The sequence below is a fragment of the Mauremys reevesii genome, linkage group 23 (genome assembly GCF_016161935.1).
Source record: "Mauremys reevesii isolate NIE-2019 linkage group 23, ASM1616193v1, whole genome shotgun sequence".
Lineage (NCBI taxonomy): Eukaryota > Metazoa > Chordata > Testudines > Geoemydidae > Mauremys > Mauremys reevesii.
In genome coordinates this window covers 2,606,292-2,622,314 of record NC_052645.1, presented here as the reverse complement: position 1 = coordinate 2,622,314, position 16,023 = coordinate 2,606,292, and the positions used below count along the sequence as shown (strand labels likewise).

Genomic DNA, 16,023 nt, shown 5'->3' with positions numbered 1-16,023 from the left:
GCTGCACCCCAATCCCCCATGCCTGAGCCTCCCTGCCAAAGCCCTGCACCTGGCTCCAGAGAATTAAGTCTCACATCTCGCTGGGAACTTGACTTCTTGTGCCCAGAGAGTCTCAGCCCCCCTCAGCAGATGACCTGAGAAACACAGTGTCCGGCTTTTCCAAAGAAGAGCTTAGACCCCCTCATCATGTGGCCTAAAGGATAAGGCATCTCCCTGTGGATCGGATGATTCAGGAGTTGAGTCCCCTCATGGTTGTGCTCAATTTGTGCTGCAAGTCCTGCTCCCTTCAGGGCTGGAACCTCTTCTTGGCCGCTCAGGACAATGCTCCGGCTTCAGCTAGAGCCCCGGGAAGGAGTTGGGGGTGGGTGTCACAAAGGCTGGGGCATGAGCCCCAGGTGCTTCCAGTCTCGTCTTTGCCCTTCCTGACTTGCCAAAGAAACTGGGCGGCTCCACTGCCAAAGTCAGCACCATGAGTGGGAACGGTCAGAGGCCCCACCAGGGGGGCTGGCCCTGCTTTCCTACCATCTTCTGATGTTGGCCACAAAGCATCAGCAGCCACCCTGAGGGTGGCCTTCAGTGGGGGTTCAGCATTGCAGGGAGCAGCCTGGCTAGGTGTCTCTGTGGCTGTCTGCTGGCCAACACATAGGCATGGTTCTCCCCACCTCTTGCCCTGCCCTCTGTTGCCCTGCAGCTTTTAAGCCTTCCCTTGTAGCTGTCAGCACCAGCTGACTCTGCTCTAGGTGCCTAGAGGAGGAGAAGTGGTGGGCTCCTGCCTGCCTAGCCCTCTTCAAGGGCTAGGTAGGCAAGAGGAGAAGCACAGCAGCAAGTGCCAGACTTGTGGGCACCAGATGAAGCCATGAAAATCCCAACCCTCAGGCACCATTAACCAGCTATAGAGCCCTGACCCCCCACAGCACCTGAGTCACCCAGCAGGAGAGGAAAGACTTATTCTTGTCCAACAGTAGACAGGGATGTGGAGCAGTGTGAGCTCCAGGGCTTCACCACAAACCAAAGGTACCACTGAGATTTGAACTCAGATTGCAGGATTCAGAGTCCTGAGTGCTGCCCGTTACACCATGGGACCAGCTTATGCTGCTTTCTCTGCACAGTGGTAACCCTCACAGGCCCAGCTTGTGTAAGGGACTGTTGGCCCTTTACTAAAACTGAGTGGGGTTTTTGGTTGGCTCGTTCCCAGTCCCAATAGAAGCGGGAAGGGCCAATGGGAAATCAGGACCCTGAGACTGACAGGCCCCTGGGGCAATGGTCACCAACTGGTAGGGAACAAGTGAGAATTTGTTAATGGAGAAAAATTCCTGGTGAAAATTGGCAAAGCTGTGGAGAGTTTGAAAAGTTCCAGTGAATTTACACATGAAGATACAAACAGAGAGACAAACCCACACAGAGAGAATGAGAAAATCACACACTGCACAGACCCACACAGACATAAACAAAAACCAAACCCGCACAGCACACAGAGCCATATACACAAAAAGGAAAACCACACAAAATATAGAAAGAACAAATCCACACCAAAAATACAGCAAAAGCCAACAACAGGAAACACAAAACCCACATATCAAAAGAATACTAAGCAAAAAACAATCTGCATGCAAAAATCATACACACACCCATGCACACAAAACTATGCCAGGCATCCACCAAAATCACACAGGACCCACATGCATATCAACACAACAGACGAAAACCACACCGACATACAGAAAGCCAGGCAGGGTTTGAGTCTCACAGCGAAGAGGGTGAGCACACAGGTGGTTTGGGGAGCAAAGACTGAGGGGGAGTCGGGGGCAGTGCTCTGGGCTCTGCCTGACCCCTCCTGACACAGGCGGCTGGTGGAGAGCAGAGCCTGGTAGATCTGTGGAATCTGCCCTGCTCTCTGTAAAGCAAGGGGACCCTGGTGTCTTCTGAGCTGCAATTGTATTTTCTGCAGGGCAAAATGATTGGCAGAAGCCATTTGCTTAAAGAAAACTAGTGCTCCAGGTGAGCTCACAACTTCAACATCACTCCACTCAGCACTACTATTATGAGTTCTGTGTACTAACCCACTGCACCTCTGGTGCCTGATTAAGAGTTTTTTCTCCTTGATTCATGGATGAATTAGGGGTTGAGGGGGTTGCATTAGCTAAAACAAATCCATATTAAAGGCTGCAGGATGGCAGCAGCAGAGGTGGGGAGCCTCCTTCCATGTGATAGATCTGGTTCCCCCTTCTGTTGCTGAGGGGAAGGTTGGTGCTTTGAGCCCACCCGGTGCTGGAACGTCCCATGGGTGAGATTAACAAGACTCTTGAGAAGAGAAGAGAGGGGAAGAGAAGGGAGGGGAAGTCTTTTCTATCCCTGCCTAGCTCCACTGGTCTCCTGTGGCCCTTTCGGCTCTCTTCCCCTCCGTTGGGGAGATGCAGAGACAAGCCCCCATCTGGGTGAGTCACCGAGAGGCTGGGTCCCTTGGGGTGTGGGGGGGTGCGGGTTTGGGGTGGTATGGGGCTCAAGGGGAGAAGGTTGTGTGTGACAGTGTGTGGGGGAGGGGGAGGGTGTGTTCCTTAGGATAGAAATAATGGAAAACACAGGGGCAGTTACAGCGAAGCCCCGTGTCTGAGTGTTATGACCCTGTGTGGTGCTGCTATTCACCTTCCCCTCCTATGGTCTCAGCTTTCATTGAATCCAGCATTTTTTCACCTGTCCTCACCACAGAGGTGTCCCACATGCCTCAGATACAGAGTGTCCCTCTTAGAGACGCCGAGGACTGGAACTGATTTCAGCTGCTGGACAGCTCTGCTAGGTCTTTATTCATTTGCACAGGAAAATGCTGAGTGTTTAAATTCATTTCAAGCCCCCTGCCCCCATTCAGCGAACTCCTGAACATACTGGAGATGGGTCTGGAAATTGATTTCCATTCGAAAAAGTTTTTAAAGGGAATTACTTGGATTGGAACTAGGAAGCCATTACCCTGCAGGGAAACATTGAACGACTGATCTATACTCACAGCAAGGAGTGTCCTGTATTGCCCAGAGCAGGAACAGTTTTTAACCTGGGGGTTAGTAAACTTTATCTCTGTACAAACACCACAGCTTATAAACTCCCCACCCCCGCTCTGTGTCACCAGAGCACAACAACAACTCTCCTTGGAGCACACACAGCTCCCCAGCTCCCTGCCCGTCAGTCTCTCCAGCATTGCTCCAATCCCTTAAAGCAGGGTCTCAACCTCAATTTACCTTAGGGCCAGGGCCAGTCCTCCAGTCCTCCCAGTGGGCCAATAATGTCACTCATACCGCCCAGACCCCGCCCCCCAAAACTCCACCCTCCACCTGCCTAAGGCTCTGGGAGGGAGTTTGGGTCGGGGGAGGAGGTCTAGGGTGCAGGCCCTGGGCTGGGGCTGGGGATTGGGGTGCAGGCTCTGGAGAGAGTTTGGGTCGGGGGAGGAGGTCTAGGGTGCAGTCCCCGCACAGACCCAGACCCGTTGTTGGGGGAGGTGTCAGGTGGACCCAGGGACCCGCCCTTAGCTGGGCTCGAGAGGACGGAGGCGCCCCGGGGCAGGCTGGGAGTTGTAGTTGCTGGCTCTTCTCAGAGCGGAAGTGACGGACAGTTGCTCAGGCAACGCCCCCCTCCCGGTGCACTCTGGGAAGCGTAGTTCTCTCTCTCTCTCTCTCACACGCGGCCTCCTATTGGAGGAGGGGCCGTAACGCGTCACTTCGCCGCGCCCCTCCCCGCTCCCTGATTGGCGGAGAGAGCGCGGGAAAGAGACTCGGCGCGTGGGAGGAGGCCCCGGTTCCCTCGCCCCGAGGCTTCGCTGCCCCCCCCGGTGCGCGCTGCGGCCGTTGGGATTCGAATCCCGCGTGGGATCCGGGCTGGGGGGGGCACAGGGCAGAGGCAGCGCGGAGTGAAAGGGCTTCACCCCCCCCCAGCTGGGCCTGGGGGGGGGCTGAGCTGCCTGGGAGCAGCCCCACAAGCGGCAGCCTGGGGCCGCGGGGCCCCTCAGCGCCCCACCTGCCCCGCAGTGTCGTCCCCCGCTGTGACCCTCCCGCCAGCCCCGCCCCGGCGTCCCCTCCCCACCCTGTCCGCTCTGCCCGGCCTTTCCCTTCGCCCCCCCGCCCTGCTCGTCCCCCCATCCCTGTCCTCAGCACCCTGCCCCCCTCCTCCTCCCCCATCCCTGTCCTCACCACTCCACCCCTGCTGGGGATTGGGGTGCAGGCTCTGGGGAGTTTGGGTGCAGAAGGGGTGAGAGGCTGGTCTCTGGGAGGGAGTTTGGGTGGGGGAGGGGTTCTGGGGGGCAGGCTCTGGGATGGAGTTTGCAGCGCTGTAACAAGGGTGAGGCGAGTGAGGGACTTGCCTCGGGCGCGCAAAGTGGAGGCGCACAAACCTCCCTGTGTCTCTGGTCTGAGCCAGGGCATTCAATGCCAGTGAACCCTTCTCTCCTGCAATGGCGATGGTCAGACAGAGGGGACGTGGCACCTGCATCCCTGCCAGGGAGATATTGGCTCCGCTCTTTCTTTCTGCTGCTGTTGTTAGTCCATGAAACATCAGGGATGGAATGCAACACTGAGTTCATGCACCAGCCCTCTGAAAAATTTCAGTGCCCCAGAGAAATCCTGCCCCCTGCTATTGGAACGATGTGCTGGAGATTTGACTAGGAAAGGGACTGTCTGAATTGTCAGAGTGGGGAATGAACAACAATCTACAGCAATGTCGTTCACACAAACACACTCTCATGCTGCTCCAGCCAGAAGGAAAATGGGCAGGAATTCTCGCTGTTCACCCACGGACACACTTACACTGATGCGCAGCCGGGGAAGCTGGTCTGAGCAAACAATTTGAAGTGACAATTCAGTGAGAACAAAATCATCATGCAGTGAAATGGATGTATATCAAGTAGTTGTGGCTGAGTGGTTAAGGCGATGGATTAGAAATCCATTGGGGTCTCCCTGCGCATGTTCGAATCCTGCCAACTACGCAAGCGCTGCGCTGCTGTTGTTATTATTGTAGTCTTAGTGCCTGAGCATCCATAGTGCAAACTGGAGCCAGATCTACTTTCACTCTGTTTACACTTAAAACGCTGCTGTGGCACTGCTATAGCACTTTGGAGTAGACAGTGACTGGAGGGATTTTCCCATCCCTGTAATAGCTGCATGGACAGAACAATTCTTCCTTTTCTTTAGCACTATCTAACCCGGGCTTAGGTCACCTTAACTCTATGGGTTTGTGGGGGGGTCACCCCCTGGGAGACGTCGCTTTGCCAGTTCAGTGCCCAGCGTACACCAGCCCTTAGATCCCTCTGGGTATGTCAATGCAGGCACTGACCTGTGAGAGGAAAACATCAGCTCACAAACACAGAGACTGAATTTCCCACATTTAATCTCGCTGCACTTTCCAGAAAGTCACAAAATTCAATTCATTCTTGCTAGGACAGAGAAAAAATAAGTGATACTAAGTTTTTGGCTTGATTAAATAAAATTAAGTGTTTAATTAATATAGTAAAAATCTGTACTGATTCCTCATAGCGTGAAATAGGAACAGAGACAAATCTTGTCAGTGACGACTAATTTCACAAATGATCTTCCCATTATTAATTTCCACATTGCCCCTATTGGAGGTCTGGGCATCTCCAGTGTCATTGCTCTGCGTTCACCAGAATTGTTCTCGGACATTCGACTTCCTCTGCGGCATGGGGCTCGGGTCACTTGCTGGAGGATTCCCTGCACCTTGAGGTCTTTAAGCCACAATTTGAGGACATCAATAACTCAGACATAGGTTAGGGGTTTGTTACAGGACTGGGTGAGTGAGATTCTGTGGCCTGTATTGTGCAGGAGGTCAGACTAGATGATCATAATGGTCCCTTCTGACCTTAAGTCTATGAATCTAGTCCCAAATTTGGAAAACTGTGCAGTTCAGAATGTGAATAGTGACCCCGTCTCCTTCCTGCACTTGCTCTACATTGCTCCACAGCAGCTTCTCCACCTGCAGAGTCACCCCAGCACTGCAGTGCAGCCGCCCAGGATTCAGCAGGGGCCCCTGGCAAGGACAGTGGGTGCAACTAACAGCCCAGTGTGCCTGGCCCTGAGGCAGCTGTAAAAAAGCAACCCACTCCCCCCAGAAGTACAGAGACTGAATTCCTTAACTTTAACATCATGACCCCCTGTAGAAAGCCACACGTGTCAGTTGTATTTTCACAGGGAGATGCAAAAATCAAGTGACACCAATTTTTAAGTTGAGTAAATAAAGTTGAGGAGATAGTTATTAACCTCCCAAAAATACACTAAAGATCCCTCAACATAACACCTGAAGGTGAAATATGAACAGAGACAAACCTTGCCAGCAAAGGCTCATTTCCCAAACGATCCTCAAAATGTTACTAATTCCCACCCCTCCTCCACAGGAGCTCTGTGCAGTGTCACTGTTCTGCAGGCAGCTTCCCATTAAATGCTGTTGTGGGACATTCCCAGGCCTGGAAACGTACCAATGACAGAATTTGAAGAGCAAACCTGGCTCCCCGCACCAGGCGGGATTTGAGTGTTTTGTCCCTGTCACTTAGTCTGTGTCAATAGTACAGACGCCAGGGGCAGGACTCCAGGCTCTGCTTGAGGGATCCTGGCACAGGGGCTGGGGGGTAGAAAGGATGGTAGATTCTGACCTGGAGAGGAGGTAATAAGTGAAGGGGGCATTTTTTATTAGCCCCCTCCTGAGGGTACCCAGGGCTTGAATTCTACATTCCACAGGGGCAAATGAGGGGGTGATGCCATGTTGTTAATGAAAACCAGTGCTCTAGGTGAGGTTTGAACTCACAACCTCAGCATAGCTCCTCTCAGCACTGCCCTATAAGTACTGTGCGCTAACCAATTGCGCCACTGGAGCACCTGTTAATTAAGATTCTCTGAGACTCCTAGGTTGATACAGGCAAGGAGTGACCCCAAAACATTCTCAGTGGGGCTGAGAGCAGGTAGCGACAAGTGTTGTACTCGGTGGGGTGGATTCTTCTTAAGGGTTCCAGGCCCCATTTGACCCTTTTGTTCTTCCCTGTGTAATAACTGAGCTGGTTAAGACTCAATGGAGAGTCTTGCTGCAGACCAACAGATCTGAAATCACTGACAACCAGCTCTAAGCATTAGTCCTGCTTTGGGACAGTGTCTCTCATGCAACAAACTGCCGAGTCTGCGCTAGCAGTGAGGCTCCGTCACTAACAGCTGAAATCAGGGAGAGCTGTGTGAAGTGCAGGGCCCCAGAGGGGCCTGAACAGGGGGGAACAGCACCCCAGGTGACCAGAGGAGGAGAGGTGTGTTGGGCTCCAGCCTGGGACTCTGCCTCCCTCCTGCCTAGCCCTGACTGGGAAGCCTGGCCCTGGCCCTCCTTCCTTCAAGTGCCATGTGGGCAAGAGGAAGAGGGTGGCAGCTGCAGGTACAGGGACCAAAGATGTGGACATCAGGTGAAGCAGCGAGAAACAACCATCCAGTCAACCCACAGGAATCTCTAGCCAGACTGTTAAGTTCTGGGACCTCCAACCGATAGCCGCCAGCCCATTGAACCAGCCAGACCAAAGACCTATCTCCAGTGGGCATCAGTTACCCATCAGGAGAGAAAAACCTCACTCTAGTTGACCCTGAAAGAAGGTAGCCAAACACATTGAGCTCCAGTGCTTTGTAGCAAAGCAGCATGTCACCACAAGGTCCCACTGAGATTTGAACTCAGATTCCAGGATTCAAAGTCCTGAGTGCTGCCCATTACACCATGGGACCTGCTACTAGCTCATTTTCTAGATCCCTGTGACTCTTGGCTGGTTTGCACTCTGCACTTATTGCTTCCCACCATCAGCTTCCTCTCGCAGGTCTCTCTCTCCTCCTCCAGCGACTGTGGTCCTGCACTACCGGATCCATGGGTCCTGCCCTGAGTCCCTGCATCCCCCTGCTTTGTCTCCATTCCCTGCAGGCTGCAAAAATGTCAGGGGAGTCTGCTCCTCCCTTCACTCGATGCTCCCGCTCATATCAGCCAACTGCAGCCTCATCTCCTGGAACTCGGGCAGCTGTCGCTTGATCTGGTCGTACAGTCACAGGCTGACTGGCTCCCCTGCCTGGATGCTCTTGTGGAAATCCCACAGGTGACACTGCAGGACTTTGCACTGTTGGTTTCTTTAATGTTGTGGTGTTTCCCCGGCCGCCGGAACAAAGCCGCCAACTCCTTCCTCACCGACTCCCACCAGTCCCCCTGGTAACCACAGAACCCTCTGATGCTTTCCCGTTCTGCCAACACCTCCAGGCCTCGCCCCCCTGCTCCTTTATCTTGCAAGCTCTGGATGTTCAGCTTCCAGTATCCTCTGCCCTGGGTCAGGGAATTGCCCACATTGAGCACACGGTGAGAGCTGAGTGATCCGAACAGTCCATTGGCACCACCCTGCACTGGGCTGTCGATGTGCTCTCCTTCACGTAAATCCGGTCAGTGCGACTCCTGGCCTGTCCCCGCAGAAAGGTGTATCCCCTCTGCGGCTGGTGTGAGCTCGGGTCAGAGGAATAGGAGGTTACTGCCCACCCTCCACTGGTTCACTGTGCAGAAACACGTTCTCTAAGCCGACCTCACTACAGACCTGCGCCAGGTAGTGCTCATCTTAGAAGAGTTTCCTCTGACGGTTGGGAAAACAGGACCAGCAGTCCTCAGGCCGGTGCAACAATTGAAATCCCCCCCGACACCAAACACCGTGCGGTCTAGAACAGGGGCGGCTCTAGAAAATAGGCTGCCCCAGGCAGCGCGGTGTGCTGCGCCGCCCTTCCTCGGTCCCGCGGCGGGTCCCCTCTTCCCGCGGCTCCGGTTGAGCTCCCGTGGCAGGTCCACCGGAGCCCCGGGACGAGCAGACCTGCCGCAGGCATGACTGCGGACGGTTCGCGGGTCCGGCGGCTCCGCTTGAGCTGCCGCAGACATGCCTGCGGGAGGTCCAGCCGAGCCGCGGGACGACCGCCCCCTCCGCAGTCATGCCTGCGGCAGGTCCGGTCGTCCGCGGCTCCGGTGGACCTCCCGCAGACATGACTGCAGCAGGTCCACCGGCCCAGCCTGCCGCCCCCTAGATTTGGCCGCCCTAGGCAACAGCTTGGTTTGCTGGTGCCTAGAGCCGCCACTGGTCTAGAAGAAGGGAGCCAGTTCCTTCATAGAACTTTCCTTTCATGCCTTAATTGGGGACCATACACACTAATATAGCAGTAACCAGTGCCATGGAGCACAAAGCCCACCAGTAATGCCCTCCCTGGTTGGAGCTCCAGCACCTTCTGTACTCGCACCACGAATGTGACTCCAGCCCCATCATTCTTCCCTGGCCTGGAGGACCAGAGAGATGGCCCTTCCACCAATCACCATCAAGCTACCCTAGACTTGTTAATGTGCATTTCCTGAACACCCACCATGTCCAAGTCCAGCTGCTCCAAGACACTGAACATCAAGTGCCTCCTCCTGGGCCCCCAACTCCCTTCCACAGGGCCACTTTCACAGATGCCCCTTCCCTGGTACTGCCCTCGCTCAGCTGCACAGAAGAGTTTCCATCCTCTCTACCTGCCTGTCACTGCGCAGCACCCCCTCTAGCACTCTCTTCCTGCCATATTGGGTCCACCAATAACTCACTTAGGGAGACAGCTCCTGTCCCTCATTGTTAAAGGTCAGGCCAGCCAATTAGGGGCAGAAGCCCACAATATCTTTTCCTACTGCAGAGCCCAAGCTCAGGGACTCACCTGGGGTGCAGGCACCACTGTGCTCCCAGAAAACAAGCCACCACTGCACAAAGAGGGATAAAAGAGCCAACCAAAGCCTGGGATTGAACCAGGGACCTTTAGAACTTCAGTCAAACGCTCTCCCAACTGAGCTACTTTGGCAGTTATGTGGTTATATTTTGGCCTGTTGCTTCTCTGCCCGGGATGTTTTTGCAGCAGTTGCACACAAAAAGGACGTCATTGTGAGCAGCCCATGAAGACAAGACTCGCTTTTGCCTGCCTTGCTCAGCTTGACTTGCTGCCTCACCCCGTTCCTGCCCTAGTGCCCGGGTTGACCTGGTGGTGGAAGGGGACTGGGGGCCAGTGGTGCGGGGAGGAAGTGGAGCTGGACCCTGAGCTAGACTAGACCCTGGCAGTGAGAGTCTGGCCACCACTTGCCGCCCCACCCTGTTGTCCTGGCTTCCCCCACTGAGTGTCATTTCTGGAGGGACGTGGGGCTTCTGCCTCCCCTCCCCGATTTTCACACCGCAGAGGAGTGCGAACAGGAAAACGAACGGCTGCTCCACACCCCCACCGGAGGAACCCGACGCCCTTAGCTGCTCCCCTTGCTCCCCCCCAGCTATGCTACTGAGTGGAAGCGTCCTGTGCCCATCACACAGAGGTCGATCAATCAAAACCCTCTTCTGCCAGCACCAGGCCTCCTTCTTCTTACACTGGGCCTGCAAGCGAGGGGGCGGCTGGCACGGTGCCAAGAGTCTAACCTGTGAGGCAGGAGGCGGCTGACGCCCGCAGCCTGCTGGGAGCTCCCAGAAGTTATTAAGGGACAGAGACTCCTCAATGCCCTTAGTAACAAGGGTTTGGGGGTCACCGAGGCCAGTAAGGGGGTCACTATGTCGGCCCTATAATCCTGGGTGTCAGGTCCCTGTGCAGCTTTGATCTAGAGCTCAGATCCCAACAACCAACCAGCAGCCCACAGCCTCCCCCTGGGTCTGCCCCACCTGGTTACTCCTTACAGGCCGACCTTACCCCCCTTCCAGCCCCGGATTCGCCCCCTAATCATCCTACTGCCACTCAGAGCCACAGCCGTGGAGGTGCTGAAGGAGGGAGGGGTGACTCCAGGGTGGGGTTCTTCTCTAACGATGGCTGGCAGAAAGGTGGTGCTCAGCTCTGTCAGCGACCTGCCCAGGTGCCTCGCTGCCAGGGGATGCAGACGTTTCTGTAAGGCCATTAAATGGGTATTTGGCTTCTGAGTGAATGTGAGGAATGTGCAATCCTGAGAGCGAATTTCCATCCTTCTTTCTACTGCTCTTCAGGGCCCCAGTGGCCTAATGGATAAGGCATTGGCTTCCTAAGCCAAAGATTGTGGGTTCAAGTCCCATCTGGGGTGGAAAACTCCTTCCTTCTTGTATATTGCAACAAAGCCTTGGTGTTATTTTCACCAAGGAAGCTGGGAGACGTTTGAACCCAAAGTACTGGATCTTGGGAGCAATCCCCCAGAAACAGCATCTTCCACTTGACAAATGCTTTCTAGACCCATCGGTAGCAAACACTTAATACTAGTGTTTGTCTGAGACTAGAGGGAAGGGGAGTGTTTACTCCAACACCTCAGTGAGTGAAACAGACAGAAAGAACAAGGCTGTCCTGAAAGAGAATGGATCTGTCTGGAGACAAAGCAGAACCTGAGAATGAGCAACAGTGTGAAAAGAAGAACTTCAAATGTGTGTTAGGTGTTAGATAGGTTGGTCTGACAAATTTCAAGAAAATACCAATGCTCGTAGACTGATGCGGACAGTGGCTGCTACTGATCTTTTACTGAGAATTCATTGAGAAATATTTTCCTTAACTATGTTAGGGAATATTGGGTGGGCTATGAAGGCATCATTCCTCCTGCTTTCGCCCTTCGAGACAACATGGCTACATGGCATGCAGCCAGTGCTCACCTTCCAGTCAACTGCTAGAGAAGACAACACAGACAGGGATGGCAGCAGGGCAGACTGGAGCTCCGCGGAGATGGTGGGACCAGGTCTCATCAATGGGGAGGCGGCCACCCCACCATGCACAAGGCTGAGCCAGCAAGTGTGGTTTGTGCTTCACTGTGCCCCTACTCACTGCACATGGTGGTGGAGGGCAGTTACTGAGTTCGGTTGGTTTAGGAAATTTAGGGCTTGGCTACACTTTCAGAGGTAGAGCGCTGGGAGTTAAACCACAGCAGGGAAACCACTGCCGTGTGTTCACACTGACAGCTGCAAGCGCACTGGAGTGGCCACATTAGCAGCTCTGGCAATGCCACAGAGAGCAGTGCATTGTGGTAGCTAACCCAGTGTGCAAGTGGCTGCAACGTGCTTTTCAAATGGGGGGCGGGGGTGGAGTGTGACAGGGAGTGTGTTGTGTGTACGTGGGGGGAGTGACAGTGTGTTTGGGGGGCTGAGAGTGTGTCAGCATGCTGTCTTGTGTGTTCGGACAGCAGCAACCCCCCCCCTCACACACACTCACAGCAGCAGCATTCCACACTAATGGTTGCTTTGTCCCAGAGCAGATAAGCAGCCGGCTGTCAGAAACGGAGCTTTGAAAGGGGATATCCGCATGCCTGCAGCCGATTTCAGAACAATGACCAGAGTGGGCACTTGACTTCAGGGGATTATGGGACATTTCCTGAGGCCAAACACAGTGCAGTGATGCAACACATCATCCACACTGATGCCCGGGTATTTCAGCAGGGCTCAGCAAGCTTTATGCTTCTCATGGAGGTGGATTACCAAGAGTGCTCCAGCTGCAGAGCCCAGGTGCTCCATGTGCCTTGCGAGTGTGGACACCTCAGGAATTAGGGCGCCCGGGGCTGCTTTAATGCGCTCTAACTTGCAAGTGTAGCCAAGCCCCTAGACTATGTCACTTGTGTGACTTACTTGTGCTATTGTAATAAATACAATAGACGTGCAATGGTCAGAAATTGCACCAGCATAGAAGTATATTGCAGGGAAACTCTAAGGAAATTAAGAGTTTAAATTATCCTCCACATGTCCCGCATCCCACTAAAATGAATCCAACCCACAGGTCACATGGGCAGAAGTATCGGTGTCAGGATGCTACATTGTTAGCACAGTAAATGAAGCTGCAAAATAAATGATGTTTAAATGACCTCACTCTATTTTTTACTATCCTGTGTTAAGAGGTAATAGATACAGATGGACACCAGGCAGGGTCGTTTGGAGGACGAAGCCTTTATGCTTCCATCTCCCACCACTGTCAAGTTTTAACCAATTTGGACAAGTCAGCAAATAAGAAAAACCTCAGGTCTCAGTAACTGCTGCAGGTAGCAAAGTCCTACAGGGAGCAGTTTCTGGCACTACACCTGCGCAGCTCTGCTCCCCGGCTCTTCTCGGGCTCCTGCTCTCTCCTTAGCTCCGCCCCACTCTGCCCCAGGCAGGTCCAGCTCCCAGGGAGGATGGGACCCCCTGGCCTGGTGACTCCCTCATTACACTGCCTGGCCTGTCAGTGTGGCTAACTTGGAGCTTTGGCCTCTCCCCATTGCCCCAGGGGACTGTCAGTCTCAGGGTCCTGATTTCCCATTGGCCCTTCCCCCTTCTACTGGGACTGGGAACTAGACAACCAAACCCCCCACTAAGCTTTAGTAAGGGGCCAACAGTCCCTTACACAAGCCAGCCCCGTAAGGGTCACTGATGGCCTGAGAAGACAACATGAGCTGGTCCCATGGTGTAATGGGTAGCCCTCGGGACTCTGAGTCCTGCAATCTGAGTTCAAATCTCAGTGGGACCTTGTGGTAAAGCCCTGGAGCTCACACTGCTCCACTTCCTTGTCTCCAGCTCTGCAAGAGCCATTTTTTCCCCTCCTGCTGGATGGGTCAGGGCTCTAGAACTGGCACCTGAGGGTTGGGATTCTCACGGCTTCACCTGGTGCCCACAAGTCTGGCACTTGCCACTGTGCTTTCCCTCTTGCCCACCTGGCGCTTGAAAGAAGCAGGGCCAGGGCCAGGCTTCATAGTCAGGGCTGGGCAGGCGGAAGCCCAGCACCTCTCCTCCTCTGGGCACCTGGAGCAGAGGCGGCTGGTGCTGATAGCTCCAAGGGAAGGCTTAAAAGCCACAGAGGCCAGGGCAAGAGGAGGAGAGGACCATGCCTATGTGTGGCCAGCAGACAGCCACAGGGCCAGCCTGCTCCCTGCTGTGCTGAAGGCCACCCACAGACCAGCATGCAGGGCGGCTGCTGATGCTCTGTGGCCAACATCAGAAGAGGGTAGGAAAGCAGGGCCAGCCCCCCTGGTGGGGCCTCTGACCGTTCCCACTCATGGTGCTGACTTTGGAAGTGGAGCCGCCCATTTTCTTTGGCAAGTCAGGAAGGGCAAAGGCGAGACTGGAAGCACCTGGGGCTCATGCCCCAGCCTTTGTGACGCCCACCCCCCAACTCCTTCCCGGGGCTCTAGCTGAAGCCGGAGCATTGGTCTGAGCGGCCAAGAAGAGGTTCCAGCCCTGAAGGGAGCAGGACTTGCAGCACAAAGTGAGCACAACCACGAGGGGACTCAAATCCTGAATCATCCGATCCACAGGGAGATGCCTTATCCTTTAGGCCACATGATGAGGGGGTCTAAACACTTCTTTGGAAAAGCCGGACACTGTGTTTCTCGGGTCATCTGCTGAGGGGGCCGAGACTCTCTGGGCACAAGAAGTTAAGTTCCCAGCGACACGTGAGACTTAACTGTATGGGGCCAGGTGCAGGGCTTTGGCAGGGAGGCTCGGGCATGGGGGATTGAGGTGCAGTGGATGGACCGGCTGTCTGGGCACAGAGATTTAGTCTCCCTGAGGAGGAGGAGGAATCCTGCTGACAGGCAGTGGCTGTGCAGAAAAAGAGGAGGGGTTCCTGGGACTTTTTTTGCCTCTCTTTTGCCTGCCTGCTCACTCTTGCCTGAACACAGGGATAATCACTGTTGTGGTGAATGGTGAAGATGTTTCCTAACAAGTCCAGGTAGCTCAGTTGGTAGAGCACCAGGCTCTTAATCTGAGGGTCCAGGGTTCAAGCTCCTGTCTGGGTGCTCAGCTTTTAAGTTGCCTCCTGTGCCAGGAGCCAAACTCTGTTTACAGCCACACAGGGATTCCCAGAAGCTGTGGCCATTTCCTGGAAAGGTTCCTTTCCTTTGCAATCAGGAGAGCGGCCACATCTGCAGGTGCAGATAGCGCAGGAGCAGGCCTAGAACATGCAGTCTCTGGCTGGCAGGAAGTGCTGTGGGGCCAGGTGCTGAGGGAGCAGCAGAGATGAGGGGAAGAGAGACAGAGAAGCAATGAGGACAGAGCACAAGTGTAAAGGGGGCATCTGGTCTGGCTATTGTGGGGAACTTCCCTGGTTTATACATGACCCTGGTGGAACTGGCCAGTGGAAGGATCTGAGTCCCCACCCCCTTACCCAGAGGCTGCCTGACCTCAAGGACTGTTAGGATACAGAGATTCAGGCCTGTCTGCAAAGGCCTGTACTTTAAGAATTTAGGTGTATTTTTATCACTTAGCTAGTTATAAAGATATAAAAGAAAGAATAAAAAATCACTGTCTGTCTGTGTAATGGCCTTCTCTTACTGTGACAGTCTGAGGCCTGGTTCTTCGGCTAAGCAGCAAAGGCAGCCATAAGCTGGGAAGTGTATGGTCACATCCTCACATTCCCAACTAGTCACATTGAAATAAGGTGCTATTGGGCTGTGAGGAATACAATCCTGCCCTGATATTCCATCACCTCCAGAGAAAGGGAAACTTAGTTTGGTAGCATCCTGTCTGGCAAGAACTCACTTATCAATAGACACAGCTGGAAAACCCTTATGTCTGTATAGATGTAGTTGTGAAATCCTCCCTTCTGTATTGTTTTGTATGTTTATTTGCATGGTCTCTGTCTGGGTCTGTGATTGTTTCTGTCTGCTGTATAATTAATTTTGTTGGGTGTAACCAGTGAAGGAGGTGGAATATAACCATGTTACAGTATATCAGGACTGGTTAGTCTAGAGAAGGAGTGAGGGTACCAGGCAGTGTGGCGGTCGGGGCCGCGTGGTGAGTGTCCGGCTGAAGCGCTGGCCGCCCCCCTTCTCTCTCCCCCCCGCTCCCTCCCCTTCCCCCCCACTAGACCGGGTGCGCACTGTGCAGCACAGGGAGTCCACTGGCTCCGGCCGCCCTGTGGGGTTTTTTGTTTTGTTTTTCCCCTGCTTTGCCGGCCGCGCCGTTGTTCTTCCCCCTCATCCCCCTGCTCTGCTGCTCCAGCCCCACCGTTTTTGTGTTGTCCCCCCCAACTTTGCCACTCCAGCCACATCGTGTCCCCCCCGCTTTGCCACTTCACCCGCGCCGTTTTT

At 54.2% G+C, this 16,023-nt stretch overlaps 4 non-coding genes across 4 annotated transcripts; 2 read left to right on the top strand and 2 right to left on the bottom strand.

The window, feature by feature from the left end:
- Positions 1-4,881: 4,881 nt before the first annotated feature.
- On the top strand, positions 4,882-4,963 carry TRNAS-AGA. Its single transcript has one exon. It is a non-coding gene; the product is annotated as a tRNA-Ser (tRNA).
- Positions 4,964-6,767: 1,804 nt separating this feature from the next.
- On the bottom strand, positions 6,768-6,861 carry TRNAI-UAU. Its single transcript has 2 exons — positions 6,824-6,861; positions 6,768-6,803 (listed from the first exon to the last, which is right to left on the bottom strand). It is a non-coding gene; the product is annotated as a tRNA-Ile (tRNA).
- An 806-nt stretch (positions 6,862-7,667) lies between these two features.
- On the bottom strand, positions 7,668-7,739 carry TRNAQ-UUG. The gene has a single exon. It is a non-coding gene; the product is annotated as a tRNA-Gln (tRNA).
- Positions 7,740-11,003: 3,264 nt separating this feature from the next.
- On the top strand, positions 11,004-11,076 carry TRNAR-CCU. The gene has a single exon. It is a non-coding gene; the product is annotated as a tRNA-Arg (tRNA).
- Positions 11,077-16,023: the final 4,947 nt, after the last annotated feature.